At 52.3% G+C, this 15,000-nt stretch overlaps 1 protein-coding gene, 16 non-coding genes and 7 pseudogenes across 17 annotated transcripts in view; all 24 read left to right on the forward strand.

Annotated features, from left to right (window-relative positions):
* LOC107076200 (antigen WC1.1-like) overlaps positions 1-15,000 on the forward strand; it is a 455,354-nt gene that overhangs the window by 165,323 nt on the left and 275,031 nt on the right. The window lies entirely within an intron of this gene.
* Positions 521-639, forward strand: LOC138216402 (5S ribosomal RNA). The gene has a single exon (XR_011180114.1). It is a non-coding gene; the product is annotated as a 5S ribosomal RNA (ribosomal RNA).
* LOC138217581 (5S ribosomal RNA) lies at positions 1,177-1,295 on the forward strand. The gene has a single exon (XR_011181293.1). It is a non-coding gene; the product is annotated as a 5S ribosomal RNA (ribosomal RNA).
* Positions 1,832-1,950, forward strand: LOC138245249 (5S ribosomal RNA). Its single transcript, XR_011193861.1, has one exon. It is a non-coding gene; the product is annotated as a 5S ribosomal RNA (ribosomal RNA).
* Positions 2,488-2,606, forward strand: LOC138218549 (5S ribosomal RNA; annotated as a pseudogene).
* LOC138216416 (5S ribosomal RNA) lies at positions 3,144-3,262 on the forward strand. Its single transcript, XR_011180128.1, has one exon. It is a non-coding gene; the product is annotated as a 5S ribosomal RNA (ribosomal RNA).
* Positions 3,800-3,918, forward strand: LOC138244765 (5S ribosomal RNA). The gene has a single exon (XR_011193380.1). It is a non-coding gene; the product is annotated as a 5S ribosomal RNA (ribosomal RNA).
* LOC138244333 (5S ribosomal RNA) lies at positions 4,456-4,574 on the forward strand. Its single transcript, XR_011192946.1, has one exon. It is a non-coding gene; the product is annotated as a 5S ribosomal RNA (ribosomal RNA).
* Positions 5,107-5,225, forward strand: LOC138218997 (5S ribosomal RNA; annotated as a pseudogene).
* LOC138218881 (5S ribosomal RNA) lies at positions 5,763-5,881 on the forward strand (annotated as a pseudogene).
* Positions 6,419-6,537, forward strand: LOC138245250 (5S ribosomal RNA). The gene has a single exon (XR_011193862.1). It is a non-coding gene; the product is annotated as a 5S ribosomal RNA (ribosomal RNA).
* On the forward strand, positions 7,075-7,193 carry LOC138218882 (5S ribosomal RNA; annotated as a pseudogene).
* Positions 7,731-7,849, forward strand: LOC138218533 (5S ribosomal RNA; annotated as a pseudogene).
* On the forward strand, positions 8,386-8,504 carry LOC138244334 (5S ribosomal RNA). The gene has a single exon (XR_011192947.1). It is a non-coding gene; the product is annotated as a 5S ribosomal RNA (ribosomal RNA).
* Positions 9,042-9,160, forward strand: LOC138244335 (5S ribosomal RNA). Its single transcript, XR_011192948.1, has one exon. It is a non-coding gene; the product is annotated as a 5S ribosomal RNA (ribosomal RNA).
* On the forward strand, positions 9,698-9,816 carry LOC138244336 (5S ribosomal RNA). Its single transcript, XR_011192949.1, has one exon. It is a non-coding gene; the product is annotated as a 5S ribosomal RNA (ribosomal RNA).
* LOC138217775 (5S ribosomal RNA) lies at positions 10,353-10,471 on the forward strand (annotated as a pseudogene).
* Positions 11,008-11,126, forward strand: LOC138216397 (5S ribosomal RNA). Its single transcript, XR_011180109.1, has one exon. It is a non-coding gene; the product is annotated as a 5S ribosomal RNA (ribosomal RNA).
* Positions 11,664-11,782, forward strand: LOC138245515 (5S ribosomal RNA). The gene has a single exon (XR_011194125.1). It is a non-coding gene; the product is annotated as a 5S ribosomal RNA (ribosomal RNA).
* On the forward strand, positions 12,320-12,428 carry LOC138218866 (5S ribosomal RNA; annotated as a pseudogene).
* Positions 12,966-13,084, forward strand: LOC138218745 (5S ribosomal RNA). The gene has a single exon (XR_011181535.1). It is a non-coding gene; the product is annotated as a 5S ribosomal RNA (ribosomal RNA).
* On the forward strand, positions 13,622-13,740 carry LOC138216964 (5S ribosomal RNA). The gene has a single exon (XR_011180677.1). It is a non-coding gene; the product is annotated as a 5S ribosomal RNA (ribosomal RNA).
* On the forward strand, positions 14,278-14,396 carry LOC138244337 (5S ribosomal RNA). Its single transcript, XR_011192950.1, has one exon. It is a non-coding gene; the product is annotated as a 5S ribosomal RNA (ribosomal RNA).
* Positions 14,934-15,000, forward strand: part of LOC138244338 (5S ribosomal RNA) — a 119-nt gene continuing 52 nt past the window's right edge. The window contains exon 1 of the ribosomal RNA XR_011192951.1: positions 14,934-15,000. This exon is cut by the window's right edge and continues 52 nt beyond it. This is a non-coding gene — a ribosomal RNA (5S ribosomal RNA).

A 15,000-nucleotide genomic window follows, 5' to 3' on the forward strand; every position in this document is an offset into this window, starting at 1 on the left:
CCCTATCCCCGCTCGCTCGCTCATTCCCCTGTTCACACGTGCAGTGCGGCTTGTCCGTCTGTTTATTTGTCAGCTTTGGCGAGACACGGGTGCTTGTGTATTAGCGTGAGCGTTTTTTATTCTGATCAGGAACAGTTTTACAAGTCCGCAAAGGATCGAAGAAAGGTTTATCGCCAGCTGAAAAGAGACACAGCGCTTCGGCTGTGGAGACTTGTTCGGCTGGCGTTCGGAGAGTCGCGTTTTTCAGAATTGTATTGAGATCGTTTTCCACAGAGCTCAGATGTCAAAGCACAGCAGCAGCTCTCCACAGCGATCCTCTATAGCGCCCTTTCTCCCGCAGCTCCGTCCTCATTGGAAGGAAGCAAGAGTGAAAGGCTGAAGTGAAATAGAGCGGGGACGAAGGCAGTGAAGAGAGAGAACGTGGGAAGAAGAGAAAAACGCAAGGGAAAAAAAGCAGCGTCGTAAAAGAGGTGACGGAGCTGTCCTCTCAATAAGAAGGGTGCCAGCGAGCCTTGCTCTCGGTTACGGCCACACCCCCTTGAGCACGCCTGATCTCGTCTGATCTCGGAAGCTAAACAGGGATGGGCCTGGTTAGTACTTGGATGGGAGACCGCCTGGGAATACCAGGTGCTGTAAGCCTTTAAGCGCAGGAGGCGCCCTATCCCTGCTCGCTCGCTCATTCCCCTGTTCACACGTGCAGTGCGGCTTGTCCGTCTGTTTATTTGTCAGCTTTGGCGAGACGCGGGTGCTTGTGTATTAGCGTGAGCGTTTTTTATTCTGATCAGGAACAGTTTTACAAGTCCGCAAAAGATCGAAGAAAGGTTTATCGCCAGCTGAAAAGAGACACAGCGCTTCGGCTGTGGAGACTTGTTCGGCTGGCGTTCGGAGAGTCGCGTTTTTCAGAATTGTATTGAGATCGTTTTCCACAGAGCTCAGATGTCAAAGCACAGCAGCAGCTCTCCACAGCGATCCTCTATAGCCCCCTTTCTCCCGCAGCTCCGTCCTCATTGGAAGGAAGCAAGAGTGAAAGGCTGAAGTGAAATAGAGCGGGGACGAAGGCAGTGAAGAGAGAGAACGTGGGAAGAAGAGAAAAACGCAAGGGAAAAAAAGCAGCGTCGTAAAAGAGGTGACGGAGCTGTCCTCTCAATAAGAGGGGTGCCAGCGAGCCTTGCTCTCGCTTACGGCCACACCCCCTTGAGCTCGCCTGATCTTGTCTGATCTCGGAAGCTAAACAGGGATGGGCCTGGTTAGTACTTGGATGGGAGACCGCCTGGGAATACCAGGTGCTGTAAGCTTTTAAGCGAAGGAGGCGCCCTATCCCCGCTCGCTCGCTCATTCCCCTGTTCACACGTGCAGTGCGGCTTGTCCGTCTGTTTATTTGTCAGCTTTGGCGAGACACGGGTGCTTGTGTATTAGCGTGAGCGTTTTTTATTCTGATCAGGAACAGTTTTACAAGTCCGCAAAGGATCGAAGAAAGGTTTATCGCCAGCTGAAAAGAGACACAGCGCTTCGGCTGTGGAGACTTGTTCGGCTGGCGTTCGGAGAGTCGCGTTTTTCAGAATTGTATTGAGATCGTTTTCCACAGAGCTCAGATGTCAAAGCACAGCAGCAGCTCTCCACAGCGATCCTCTATAGCGCCCTTTCTCCCGCAGCTCCGTCCTCATTGGAAGGAAGCAAGAGTGAAAGGCTGAAGTGAAATAGAGCGGGGACGAAGGCTGTGAAGAGAGAGAACGTGGGAAGAAGAGAAAAACGCAAGGGAAAAAAGCAGCGTCGTAAAAGAGGTGACGGAGCTGTCCTCTCAATAAGAAGGGTGCCAGCGAGCCTTGCTCTCGCTTATGGCCACACCCCCTTGAGCACGCCTGATCTCGTCTGATCTCGGAAGCTAAACAGGGATGGGCCTGGTTAGTACTTGGATGGGAGACCGCCTGGGAATACCAGGTGCTGTAAGCTTTTAAGCGCAGGAGGCGCCCTATCCCCGCTCGCTCGCTCATTCCCCTGTTCACACGTGCAGTGCGGCTTGTCCGTCTGTTTATTTGTCAGCTTTGGCGAGACACGGGTGCTTGTGTATTAGCGTGAGCGTTTTTTATTCTGATCAGGAACAGTTTTACAAGTCCGCAAAGGATCGAGGAAATGTTTATCGCCAGCTGAAAAGAGACACAGCGCTTCGGCTGTGGAGACTTGTTCGGCTGGCGTTCGGAGAGTCGCGTTTTTCAGAATTGTATTGAGATCGTTTTCCACAGAGCTCAGATGTCAAAGCACAGCAGCAGCTCTCCACAGCGATCCTCTATAGCGCCCTTTCTCCCGCAGCTCCGTCCTCATTGGAAGGAAGCAAGAGTGAAAGGCTGAAGTGAAATAGAGCAGGGACGAAGGCAGTGAAGAGAGAGAACATGGGAAGAAGAGAAAAACGCAAGGGAAAAAAAGCAGCGTCGTAAAAGAGGTGACGGAGCTGTCCTCTCAATAAGAAGGGTGCCAGCGAGCCTTGCACTCGCTTATGGCCACACCCACTTGAGCACGCCTGATCTCGTCTGATCTCGGAAGCTAAACAGGGATGGGCTTGGTTAGTACTTGTATGGGGGACCGCCTGGGAATACCAGGTGCTGTAAGCTTTTAAGCGCAGGAGGCGCCCTATCCCCGCTCGCTCGCTCATTCCCCTGTTCATACGTGCAGTGCGGCTTGTCCGTCTGTTTATTTGTCAGCTTTGGCGAGACACGGGTGCTTGTGTATTAGCGTGAGCGTTTTTTATTCTGATCAGGAACAGTTTAACAAGTCCGCAAAGGATCGAGGAAAGGTTTATCGCCAGCTGAAAAGAGACACAGCGCTTCGGCTGTGGAGACTTGTTCGGCTGGCGTTCGGAGAGTCGCGTTTTTCAGAATTGTATTGAGATCGTTTTCCACAGAGCTCAGATGTCAAAGCACAGCAGCAGCTCTCCACAGCGATCCTCTATAGCGCCCTTTCTCCCGCAGCTCCGTCCTCATTGGAAGGAAGCAAGAGTGAAAGGCTGAAGTGAAATAGAGCGGGGACGAAGGCAGTGAAGAGAGAGAACGTGCGAAGAAGAGAAAAACGCAAGGGAAATAGAGCAGCGTCGTAAAAGAGGTGACGGAGCTGTCCTCTCAATAAGAAGGGTGCCAGCGAGCCTTGCTCTCGCTTTCGGCCACACCCCCTTGAGCACGCCTGATCTCGTCTGATCTCGGAAGCTAAACAGGGATGGGCCTGGTTAGTACTTGGATGGGAGACCGCCTGGGAATACCAGGTGCTGTAAGCTTTTAAGCGCAGGAGGCGCCCTATCCCCGCTCGCTCGCTCATTCCCCTGTTCACACGTGCAGTGCGGCTTGTCCGTCTGTTTATTTGTCAGCTTTGGGGAGACACGGGTGCTTGTGTATTAGCGTGAGCGTTTTTTATTCTGATCAGGAACAGTTTTACAAGTCCGCAAAGGATCGAGGAAAGGTTTATCGCCAGCTGAAAAGAGACACAGCGCTTCGGCTGTGGAGACTTGTTCGGCTGGCGTTTGGAGAGTCGCGTTTTTCAGAATTGTATTGAGATCGTTTTCCACAGAGCTCAGATGTCAAAGCACAGCAGCAGCTCTCCACAGCGATCCTCTATAGCGCCCTTTCTCCCGCAGCTCCGTCCTCATTGGAAGGAAGCAAGAGTGAAAGGCTGAAGTGAAATAGAGCGGGGACGAAGGCAGTGAAGAGAGAGAATGTGGGAAGAAGAGAAAAACGCAAGGGAAAAAAAGCAGCGTCGTAAAAGAGGTGACGGAGCTGTCCTCTCAATAAGAAGGGTGCCAGCGAGCCTTGCTCTAGCTTATGGCCACACCCCCTTGAGCACGCCTGATCTCATCTGATCTCGGAAGCTAAACAGGGATGGGCCTGGTTAGTACTTGGATGGGAGACCGCCTGGGAATACCAGGTGCTGTAAGCTTTTAAGCGCAGGAGGCGCCCTATCCCCGCTCGCTCGCTCATTCCCCTGTTCACACGTGCAGTGCGGCTTGTCCGTCTGTTTATTTGTCAGCTTTGGCGAGACACGGGTGCTTGTGTATTAGCGTGAGCGTTTTTTATTCTGATCAGGAACAGTTTTACAAGTCCGCAAAGGATCGAGGAAAGGTTTATCGCCAGCTGAAAAGAGACACAGCGCTTTGGCTGTGGAGACATGTTCGGCTGGCATTCGGAGAGTCGCGTTTTTCAGAATTGTATTGAGATCGTTTTCCACAGAGCTCAGATGTCAAAGCACAGCAGCAGCTCTCCACAGCGATCCTCTATAGCGCCCTTTCTCCCGCAGCTCCGTCCTCATTGGAAGGAAGCAAGAGTGAAAGGCTGAAGTGAAATTGAGCGGGGACGAAGGCAGTGAAGAGAGAGAACGTGGGAAGAAGAGAAAAACGCAAGGGAAAAAGAGCAGCGTCATAAAAGAGGTGACGGAGCTGTCCTCTCAATAAGAAGGGTGCCAGCGAGCCTTGCTCTCGCTTACGGCCACACCCCCTTGAGCACGCCTGATCTCGTCTGATCTCGGAAGCTAAACAGGGATGGGCCTGGTTAGTACTTGGATGGGAGACCGCCTGGGAATACCAGGTGCTGTAAGCTTTTAAGCGCAGGAGGCGCCCTATCCCCGCTCGCTCGCTCATTCCCCTGTTCACACGTGCAGTGCGGCTTGTCCGTCTGTTTGTCAGCTTTGGCGAGACACGGGTGCTTGTGTATTAGCGTGAGCGTTTTTTATTCTGATCAGGAACAGTTTAACAAGTCCGCAAAGGATCGAGGAAAGGTTTATCGCCAGCTGAAAAGAGACACAGCGCTTCGGCTGTGGAGACTTGTTCGGCTGGCGTTCGGAGAGTCGCGTTTTTCAGAATTGTATTGAGATCGTTTTCCACAGAGCTCAGATGTCAAAGCACAGCAGCAGCTCTCCACAGCGATCCTCTATAGCGCCCTTTCTCCCGCAGCTCCGTCCTCATTGGAAGGAAGCAAGAGTGAAAGGCTGAAGTGAAACAGAGCGGGGACGAAGGCAGTGAAGAGAGAGAACGTGGGAAGAAGAGAAAAACGCAAGGGAAAAAAGCAGCGTCGTAAAAGAGGTGACGGAGCTGTCCTCTCAATAAGAAGGGTGCCAGCGAGCCTTGCTCTCGCTTATGGCCACACCCCCTTGAGCACGCCTGATCTCGGCTGATCTCGGAAGCTAAACAGGGATGGGCCTGGTTAGAAATTGGATGGGAGACCGCCTGGGAATACCAGGTGCTGTAAGCTTTTAAGCGCAGGAGGCGCCCTATCCCCGCTCGCTCGCTCATTCCCCTGTTCACACGTGCAGTGCGGCTTGTCCGTCTGTTTATTTGTCAGCTTTGGCGAGACACGGGTGCTTGTGTATTAGCGTGAGCGTTTTTTATTCTGATCAGGAACAGTTTTACAAGTCCGCAAAGGATCGAGGAAAGGTTTATCGCCAGCTGAAAAGAGACACAGCGCTTCGGCTGTGGAGACTTGTTCGGCTGGCGTTCGGAGAGTCGCGTTTTTAAGAATTGTATTGAGATCGTTTTCCACAGAGCTCAGATGTCAAAGCACAGCAGCAGCTCTCCACAGCGATCCTCTATAGCGCCCTTTCTCCCGCAGCTCCGTCCTCATTGGAAGGAAGCAAGAGTGAAAGGCTGAAGTGAAACAGAGCGGGGACGAAGGCAGTGAAGAGAGAGAACGTGGGAAGAAGAGAAAAACGCAAGGGAAAAAAAGCAGCGTCGTAAAAGAGGTGACGGAGCTGTCCTCTCAATAAGAAGGGTGCCAGCGAGCCTTGCACTCGCTTATGGCCACACCCACTTGAGCACGCCTGATCTCGGCTGATCTCGGAAGCTAAACAGGGATGGGCTTGGTTAGTACTTGTATGGGGGACCGCCTGGGAATACCAGGTGCTGTAAGCTTTTAAGCGCAGGAGGCGCCCTATCCCCGCTCGCTCGCTCATTCCCCTGTTCATACGTGCAGTGCGGCTTGTCCGTCTGTTTATTTGTCAGCTTTGGCGAGACACGGGTGCTTGTGTATTAGCGTGAGCGTTTTTTATTCTGATCAGGAACAGTTTAACAAGTCCGCAAAGGATCGAGGAAAGGTTTATCGCCAGCTGAAAAGAGACACAGCGCTTCGGCTGTGGAGACTTGTTCGGCTGGCGTTCGGAGAGTCGCGTTTTTCAGAATTGTATTGAGATCGTTTTCCACAGAGCTCAGATGTCAAAGCACAGCAGCAGCTCTCCACAGCGATCCTCTATATCGCCCTTTCTCCCGCAGCTCCGTCCTCATTGGAAGGAAGCAAGAGTGAAAGGCTGAAGTGAAATAGAGCGGGGACGAAGGCAGTGAAGAGAGAGAACGTGGGAAGAAGAGAAAAACGCAAGGGAAAAAAAGCAGCGTCGTAAAAGAGGTGACGGAGCTGTCCTCTCAATAAGAAGGGTGCCAGCGAGCCTTGCTCTCGCTTATGGCCACACCCCCTTGAGCACGCCTGATCTCGTCTGATCTCGGAAGCTAAACAGGGATGGGCCTGGTTAGTACTTGGATGGGAGACCGCCTGGGAATACCAGGTGCTGTAAGCTTTTAAGCGCAGGAGGCGCCCTATCCCCGCTCGCTCGCTCATTCCCCTGTTCACACGTGCAGTGCGGCTTGTCCGTCTGTTTATTTGTCAGCTTTGGCGAGACACGGGTGCTTGTGTATTAGCGTGAGCGTTTTTTATTCTGATCAGGAACAGTTTAACAAGTCCGCAAAGGATCGAGGAAAGGTTTATCGCCAGCTGAAAAGAGACACAGCGCTTCGGCTGTGGAGACTTGTTCGGCTGGCGTTCGGAGAGTCGCGTTTTTCAGAATTGTATTGAGATCGTTTTCCACAGAGCTCAGATGTCAAAGCACAGCAGCAGCTCTCCACAGCGATCCTCTATAGCGCCCTTTCTCCCGCAGCTCCGTCCTCATTGGAAGGAAGCAAGAGTGAAAGGCTGAAGTGAAATAGAGCAGGGACGAAGGCAGTGAAGAGAGAGAACGTGGGAAGAAGAGAAAAACGCAAGGGAAAAAAAGCAGCGTCGTAAAAGAGGTGACGGAGCTGTCCTCTCAATAAGAAGGGTGCCAGCGAGCCTTGCACTCGCTTATGGCCACACCCACTTGAGCACGCCTGATCTCGGCTGATCTCGGAAGCTAAACAGGGATGGGCTTGGTTAGTACTTGTATGGGGGACCGCCTGGGAATACCAGGTGCTGTAAGCTTTTAAGCGCAGGAGGCGCCCTATCCCCGCTCGCTCGCTCATTCCCCTGTTCATACGTGCAGTGCGGCTTGTCCGTCTGTTTATTTGTCAGCTTTGGCGAGACACGGGTGCTTGTGTATTAGCGTGAGCGTTTTTTATTCTGATCAGGAACAGTTTAACAAGTCCGCAAAGGATCGAGGAAAGGTTTATCGCCAGCTGAAAAGAGACACAGCGCTTCGGCTGTGGAGACTTGTTCGGCTGGCGTTCGGAGAGTCGCGTTTTTCAGAATTGTATTGAGATCGTTTTCCACAGAGCTCAGATGTCAAAGCACAGCAGCAGCTCTCCACAGCGATCCTCTATAGCGCCCTTTCTCCCGCAGCTCCGTCCTCATTGGAAGGAAGCAAGAGTGAAAGGCTGAAGTGAAATAGAGCGGGGACGAAGGCAGTGAAGAGAGAGAACGTGGGAAGAAGAGAAAAACGCAAGGGAAAAAAAGCAGCGTCGTAAAAGAGGTGACGGAGCTGTCCTCTCAATAAGAAGGGTGCCAGCGAGCCTTGCTCTCGCTTATGGCCACACCCCCTTCAGCACGCCTGCTCTCGTCTGATCTCGGAAGCTAAACAGGGATGGGCCTGGTTAGTACTTGGATGGGAGACCGCCTGGGAATACCAGGTGCTGTAAGCTTTTAAGCGCAGGAGGCGCCCTATCCCCGCTCGCTCGCTCATTCCCCTGTTCACACGTGCAGTGCGGCTTGTCCGTCTGTTTATTTGTCAGCTTTGGCGAGACACGGGTGCTTGTGTATTAGCGTGAGCGTTTTTTATTCTGATCAGGAACAGTTTAACAAGTCCGCAAAGGATCGAGGAAAGGTTTATCGCCAGCTGAAAAGAGACACAGCGCTACGGCTGTGGAGACTTGTTCGGCTGGCGTTCGGAGAGTCGCGTTTTTCAGAATTGTATTGAGATCGTTTTCCACAGAGCTCAGATGTCAAAGCACAGCAGCAGCTCTCCACAGCGATCCTCTATAGCGCCCTTTCTCCCGCAGCTCCGTCCTCATTGGAAGGAAGCAAGAGTGAAAGGCTGAAGTGAAATAGAGCGGGGACGAAGGCAGTGAAGAGAGAGAACGTGGAAAGAAGAGAAAAACGCAAGGGAAAAAAGCAGCGTCGTAAAAGAGGTGACGGAGCTGTCCTCTCAATAAGAAGGGTGCCAGCGAGCCTTGCTCTCGCTTACGGCCACACCCCCTTGAGCACGCCTGATCTCGTCTGATCTCGGAAGCTAAACAGGGATGGGCCTGGTTAGTACTTGGATGGGAGACCGCCTGGGAATACCAGGTGCTGTAAGCTTTTAAGCGCAGGAGGCGCCCTATCCCCGCTCGCTCGCTCATTCCCCTGTTCACACGTGCAGTGCGGCTTGTCCGTCTGTTTATTTGTCAGCTTTGGCGAGACACGGGTGCTTGTGTATTAGCGTGAGCGTTTTTTATTCTGATCAGGAACAGTTTAACAAGTCCGCAAAGGATCGAGGAAAGGTTTATCGCCAGCTGAAAAGAGACACAGCGCTTCGGCTGTGGAGACTTGTTCGGCTGGCGTTCGGAGAGTCGCGTTTTTCAGAATTGTATTGAGATCGTTTTCCACAGAGCTCAGATGTCAAAGCACAGCAGCAGCTCTCCACAGCGATCCTCTATAGCGCCCTTTCTCCCGCAGCTCCGTCCTCATTGGAAGGAAGCAAAAGTGAAAGGCTGAAGTGAAATAGAGCGGGGACGAAGGCAGTGAAGAGAGAGAACGTGGGAAGAAGAGAAAAACGCAAGGGAAAAAATGCAGCGTCGTAAAAGAGGTGACAGAGCTGTCCTCTCAATAAGAAGGGTGCCAGCGAGCCTTGCTCTCGCTTACGGCCACACCCCCTTGAGCACGCCTGATCTCGTCTGATCTCGGAAGCTAAACAGGGATGGGCCTGGTTAGTACTTGGATGGGAGACCGCCTGGGAATACCAGGTGCTGTAAGCTTTTAAGCGCAGGAGGCGCCCTATCCCCGCTCGCTCGCTCATTCCCCTGTTCACACGTGCAGTGCGGCTTGTCCGTCTGTTTATTTGTCAGCTTTGGCGAGACACGGGTGCTTGTGTATTAGCGTGAGCGTTTTTTATTCTGATCAGGAACAGTTTTACAAGTCCGCAAAGGATCGAGGAAAGGTTTATCGCCAGCTGAAAAGAGACACAGCGCTTCGGCTGTGGAGACTTGTTCGGCTGGCGTTCGGAGAGTCGCGTTTTTCAGAATTGTATTGAGATCGTTTTCCACAGAGCTCAGATGTCAAAGCACAGCAGCAGCTCTCCACAGCGATCCTCTATAGCGCCCTTTCTCCCGCAGCTCCGTCCTCATTGGAAGGAAGCAAAAGTGAAAGGCTGAAGTGAAATAGAGCGGGGACGAAGGCAGTGAAGAGAGAGAACGTGGGAAGAAGAGAAAAACGCAAGGGAAAAAATGCAGCGTCGTAAAAGAGGTGACAGAGCTGTCCTCTCAATAAGAAGGGTGCCAGCGAGCCTTGCTCTTGCTTACGGCCACACCCCCTTGAGCACGCCTGATCTCGTCTGATCTCGGAAGCTAAACAGGGATGGGCCTGGTTAGTACTTGGATGGGAGACCGCCTGGGAATACCAGGTGCTGTAAGCTTTTAAGCGCAGGAGGCGCCCTATCCCCGCTCCCTCGCTCATTCCCCTGTTCACACGTGCAGTGCGGCTTGTCCGTCTGTTTATTTCTCAGCTTTGGCGAGACACGGGTGCTTGTGTATTAGCGTGAGCGTTTTTTATTCTGATCAGGAACAGTTTAACAAGTCCGCAAAGGATCGAGGAAAGGTTTATCGCCAGCTGAAAAGAGACACAGCGCTTCGGCTGTGGAGACTTGTTCGGCTGGCGTTCGGAGAGTCGCGTTTTTCAGAATTGTATTGAGATCGTTTTCCACAGAGCTCAGATGTCAAAGCACAGCAGCAGCTCTCCACAGCGATCCTCTATAGCGCCCTTTCTCCCGCAGCTCCGTCCTCATTGGAAGGAAGCAAGAGTGAAAGGCTGAAGTGAAATAGAGCGGGGACGAAGGCAGTGAAGAGAGAGAACGTGGAAAGAAGAGAAAAACGCAAGGGAAAAAAGCAGCGTCGTAAAAGAGGTGACGGAGCTGTCCTCTCAATAAGAAGGGTGCCAGCGAGCCTTGCTCTCGCTTACGGCCACACCCCCTTGAGCATGCCTGATCTCGTCTGATCTCGGAAGCTAAACAGGGATGGGCCTGGTTAGTACTTGGATGGGAGACCGCATGGGAATACCAGGTGCTGTAAGGTTTTAAGCGCAGGAGGCGCCCTATCCCGCTCGCTGGCTCATTCCCCTGTTCACACGTGCAGTGCGGCTTGTCCGTCTGTTTATTTGTCAGCTTTGGCGAGACACGGGTGCTTGTGTATTAGCGTGAGCGTTTTTTATTCTGATCAGGAACAGTTTAACAAGTCCGCAAAGGATCGAGGAAAGGTTTATCGCCAGCTGAAAAGAGACACAGCGCTTTGGCTGTGGAGACTTGTTCGGCTGGCGTTCGGAGAGTTGCGTTTTTCAGAATTGTATTGAGATCGTTTTCCACAGAGCTCAGATGTCAAAGCACAGCAGCAGCTCTCCACAGCGATCCTCTATAGCGCCCTATCTCCCGCAGCTCCGTCCTCATTGGAAGGAAGCAAGAGTGAAAGGCTGAAGTGATATAGAGCGGGGACTAAGGCAGTGAAGAGAGAGAACGTGGGAAGAAGAGAAAAACGCAAGGGAAAAAAAGCAGCGTCGTAAAAGAGGTGACGGAGCTGTCCTCTCAATAAGAAGGGTGCCAGCGAGCCTTGCTCTCGTTTATGGCCACACCCCCTTGAGCACGCCTGATCTCGTCTGATCTCGGAAGCTAAACAGGGATGGGCCTGGTTAGTACTTGGATGGGAGACCGCCTGGGAATACCAGGTGCTGTAAGCTTTTAAGCGCAGGAGGCGCCCTATCCCCGCTCGCTCGCTCATTCCCCTGTTCACACGTGCAGTGCGGCTTGTCCGTCTGTTTATTTGTCAGCTTTGGCGAGACACGGGTGCTTGTGTATTAGCGTGAGCGTTTTTTATTCTGATCATGAACAGTTTAACAAGTCCGCAAAGGATCGACGAAAGGTTTATCGCCAGCTGAAAAGAGACACAGCGCTTCGGCTGTGGAGACTTGTTCGGCTGGCGTTCGGAGAGTCGCGTTTTTCAGAATTGTATTGAGATCGTTTTCCACAGAGCTCAGATGTCAAAGCACAGCAGCAGCTCTCCACAGCGATCCTCTATAGCGCCCTATCTCCCGCAGCTCCGTCCTCATTGGAAGGAAGCAAGAGTGAAAGGCTGAAGTGATATAGAGCGGGGACGAAGGCAGTGAAGAGAGAGAACGTGGGAAGAAGAGAAAAACGCAAGGGAAAAAAAGCAGCGTCGTAAAAGAGGTGACGGAGCTGTCCTCTCAATAAGAAGGGTGCCAGCGAGCCTTGCTCTCGCTTACGGCCACACCCCCTTGAGCACGCCTGATCTCATCTGATCTTGGAAGCTAAACAGGGATGGGCCTGGTTAGTACTTGGATGGGAGACCGCCTGGGAATACCAGGTGCTGTAAGCTTTTAAGCGCAGGAAGCGCCCTATCCCCGCTCGCTCGCTCATTCCCCTGTTCACACGTGCAGTGCGGCTTGTCCGTCTGTTTATTTGTCAGCTTTGGCGAGACACGGGTGCTTGTGTATTAGCGTGAGCGTTTTTTATTCTGATCAGGAACAGTTTTACAAGTCCGCAAAGGATCGAAGAAAGGTTTATCGCCAGCTGAAAAGAGACACAGCGCTTCGGCTGTGGAGACATGTTCGGCTGGCGTTCGGAGAGTCGCGTTTTTCAGAATTGTATTGAGATCGTTTTCCACAGAGCTCAGATGTCAAAGCACAGCAGCAGCTCTCCACAGCGATCCTCTATAGCGCCCTTTCTCCTGCAGCTCCGTCCTCATTGGAAGGAAGCAAGAGTGAAAGGCTGAAGTGAAATAGAGCGGGGACGAAGGCAGTGAAGAGAGAGAACGTGGGAAGAAGAGAAAAACGCAAGGGAAAAAAAGCAGCGTCGTAAAAGAGGTGACGGAGCTGTCCTCTCAATAAGAAGGGTGCCAGCTAGCTTTGGTCTAGCTTACGGCCACACCCCCTTGAGCACGCCTGATCTCGGAAGCTAAACAGGGATGGGCCTGGTTAGTACTTGGATGGGAGACCGCCTGGGAATACCAGGTGCTGTAAGCTTTTAAGCGCAGGAGGCGCCCTATCCCCGCTCGCTCGCTCATTCCCCTGTTCACACGTGCAGTGCGGCTTGTCCGTCTGTTTATTTGTCAGCTTTGGCGAGACACGGGTGCTTGTGTATTAGCGTGAGCGTTTTTTATTCTGATCAGGAACAGTTTTACAAGTCCGCAAAGGATCGAGGAAAGGTTTATCGCCAGCTGAAAAGAGACACAGCGCTTCGGCTGTGGAGACTTGTTCGGCTGGCGTTCGGAGAGTCGCGTTTTTCAGAATTGTATTGAGATCGTTTTCCACAGAGCTCAGATGTCAAAGCACAGCAGCAGCTCTCCACAGCGATCCTCTATAGCGCCCTTTCTCCCGCAGCTCCGTCCTCATTGGAAGGAAGGAAGAGTGAAAGGCTGAAGTGAAATGGAGCGGGAACGAAGGCAGTGAAGAGAGAGAACGTGGGAAGAAGAGAAAAACGCAAGGGAAAAAAAGCAGCGTCGTAAAAGAGGTGACGGAGCTGTCCTCTCAATAAGAAGGGTGACAGCGAGCCTTGCTCTCGCTTATGGCCACACCACCTTGAGCACGCCTGATCTCGTCTGATCTCGGAAGCTAAACAGGGATGGGCCTGGTTAGTACTTGGATGGGAGACCGCCTGGGAATACCAGGTGCTGTAAGCTTTTAAGCGCAGGAGGCGCCCTATCCCCGCTCGCTCGCTCATTCCCCTGTTCACACGTGCAGTGCGGCTTGTCCATCTGTTTATTTGTCAGCTTTGGCGAGACACGGGTGCTAGTGTATTAGCGTGAGCGATTTTTATTCTGATCATGAACAGTTTAACAAGTCCGCAAAGGATCGAGGAAAGGTTTATCGCCAGCTGAAAAGAGACACAGCGCTTCGGCTGTGGAGACTTGTTCGGCTGGCGTTCGGAGAGTCGCGTTTTTCAGAATTGTATTGAGATCGTTTTCCACAGAGCTCAGATGTCAAAGCACAGCAGGAGCTCTCCACAGCGATCCTCTATAGCGCCCTTTCTCCCGCAGCTCCGTCCTCATTGGAAGGAAGCAAGAGTGAAAGGCTGAAGTGAAATAGAGCGGGGACGAAGGCAGTGAAGAGAGAGAACGTGGGAAGAAGAGAAAAACGCAAGGGAAAAAAAGCAGCGTCGTAAAAGAGGTGACGGAGCTGTCCTCTCAATAAGAAGGGTGCCAGCGAGCCTTGCTCTCGCTTACGGCCACACCCCCTTGAGCACGCCTGATCTCATCTGATCTCGGAAGCTAAACAGGGATGGGCCTGGTTAGTACTTGGATGGGAGACCGCCTGGGAATACCAGGTGCTGTAAGCTTTTAAGCGCAGGAGGCGCCCTATCCCTGCTCGCTCGCTCATTCCCCTGTTCACACGTGCAGTGCGGCTTGTCCGTCTGTTTATTTGTCAGCTTTGGCGAGACACGGGTGCTTGTGTATTAGCGTGAGCGTTTTTTATTCTGATCAGGAACAGTTTTACAAGTCCGCAAAGGATCGAGGAAAGGTTTATCGCCAGCTGAAAAGAGACACAGCGCTTCGGCTGTGGAGACTTGTTCGGCTGGCGTTCGGAGAGTCGCGTTTTTCAGAATTGTATTGAGATCGTTTTCCACAGAGCTCAGATGTCAAAGCACAGCAGCAGCTCTCCACAGCGATCCTCTATAGCGCCCTTTCTCCCGCAGCTCCGTCCTCATTGGAAGGAAGCAAGAGTGAAAGGCTGAAGTGAAATAGAGCGGGGACGAAGGCAGTGAAGAGAGAGAACGTGGGAAGAAGAGAAAAACGCAAGAGAAAAAAAGCAGCGTCGTAAAAGAGGTGACGGAGCTGTCCTCTCAATAAGAAGGGTGCCAGCGAACCTTGCTCTCGCTTACGGCCACACCCCCTTGAGCACGCCTGATCTCGTCTGATCTCGGAAGCTAAACAGGGATGGGCCTGGTTAGTACTTGGATGGGAGACCGCCTGGGAATACCAGGTGCTGTAAGCTTTTAAGCGCAGGAGGCGCCCTATCCCCGCTCGCTCGCTCATTCCCCTGTTCACACGTGCAGTGCGGCTTGTCCATCTGTTTATTTGTCAGCTTTGGCGAGACACGGGTGCTAGTGTATTAGCGTGAGCGTTTTTTATTCTGATCATGAACAGTTTAACAAGTCCGCAAAGGATCGAGGAAAGGTTTATCGCCAGCTGAAAAGAGACACAGCGCTTCGGCTGTGGAGACTTGATCGGCTGGCGTTCGGAGAGTCGCGTTTTTCAGAATTGTATTGAGATCGTTTTCCACAGAGCTCAGATGTCAAAGCACAGCAGCAGCTCTCCACAGCGATCCTCTATAGCGCCCTTTCTCCCGCAGCTCCGTCCTCATTGGAAGGAAGCAAGAGTGAAAGGCTGAAGTGAAATAGAGCGGGAACGAAGGCAGTGAAGAGAGAGAACGTGGGAAGAAGAGAAAAACGCAAAGGAAAAAAAGCAGCGTCGTAAAAGAGGTGACGGAGCTGTCCTCTCAATAAGAAGGGTGCCAGCGAACCTTGCTCTTGCTTACGGCCACACCCCCTTGAGCACGCCTGATCTCGTCTGATCTCGGAAGCTAAACAGGGATGGGC

Source organism: Lepisosteus oculatus, chromosome 14 (assembly GCF_040954835.1).
Source record: "Lepisosteus oculatus isolate fLepOcu1 chromosome 14, fLepOcu1.hap2, whole genome shotgun sequence".
In the NCBI taxonomy this organism is placed as follows: Eukaryota; Metazoa; Chordata; class Actinopteri; order Semionotiformes; family Lepisosteidae; genus Lepisosteus; species Lepisosteus oculatus.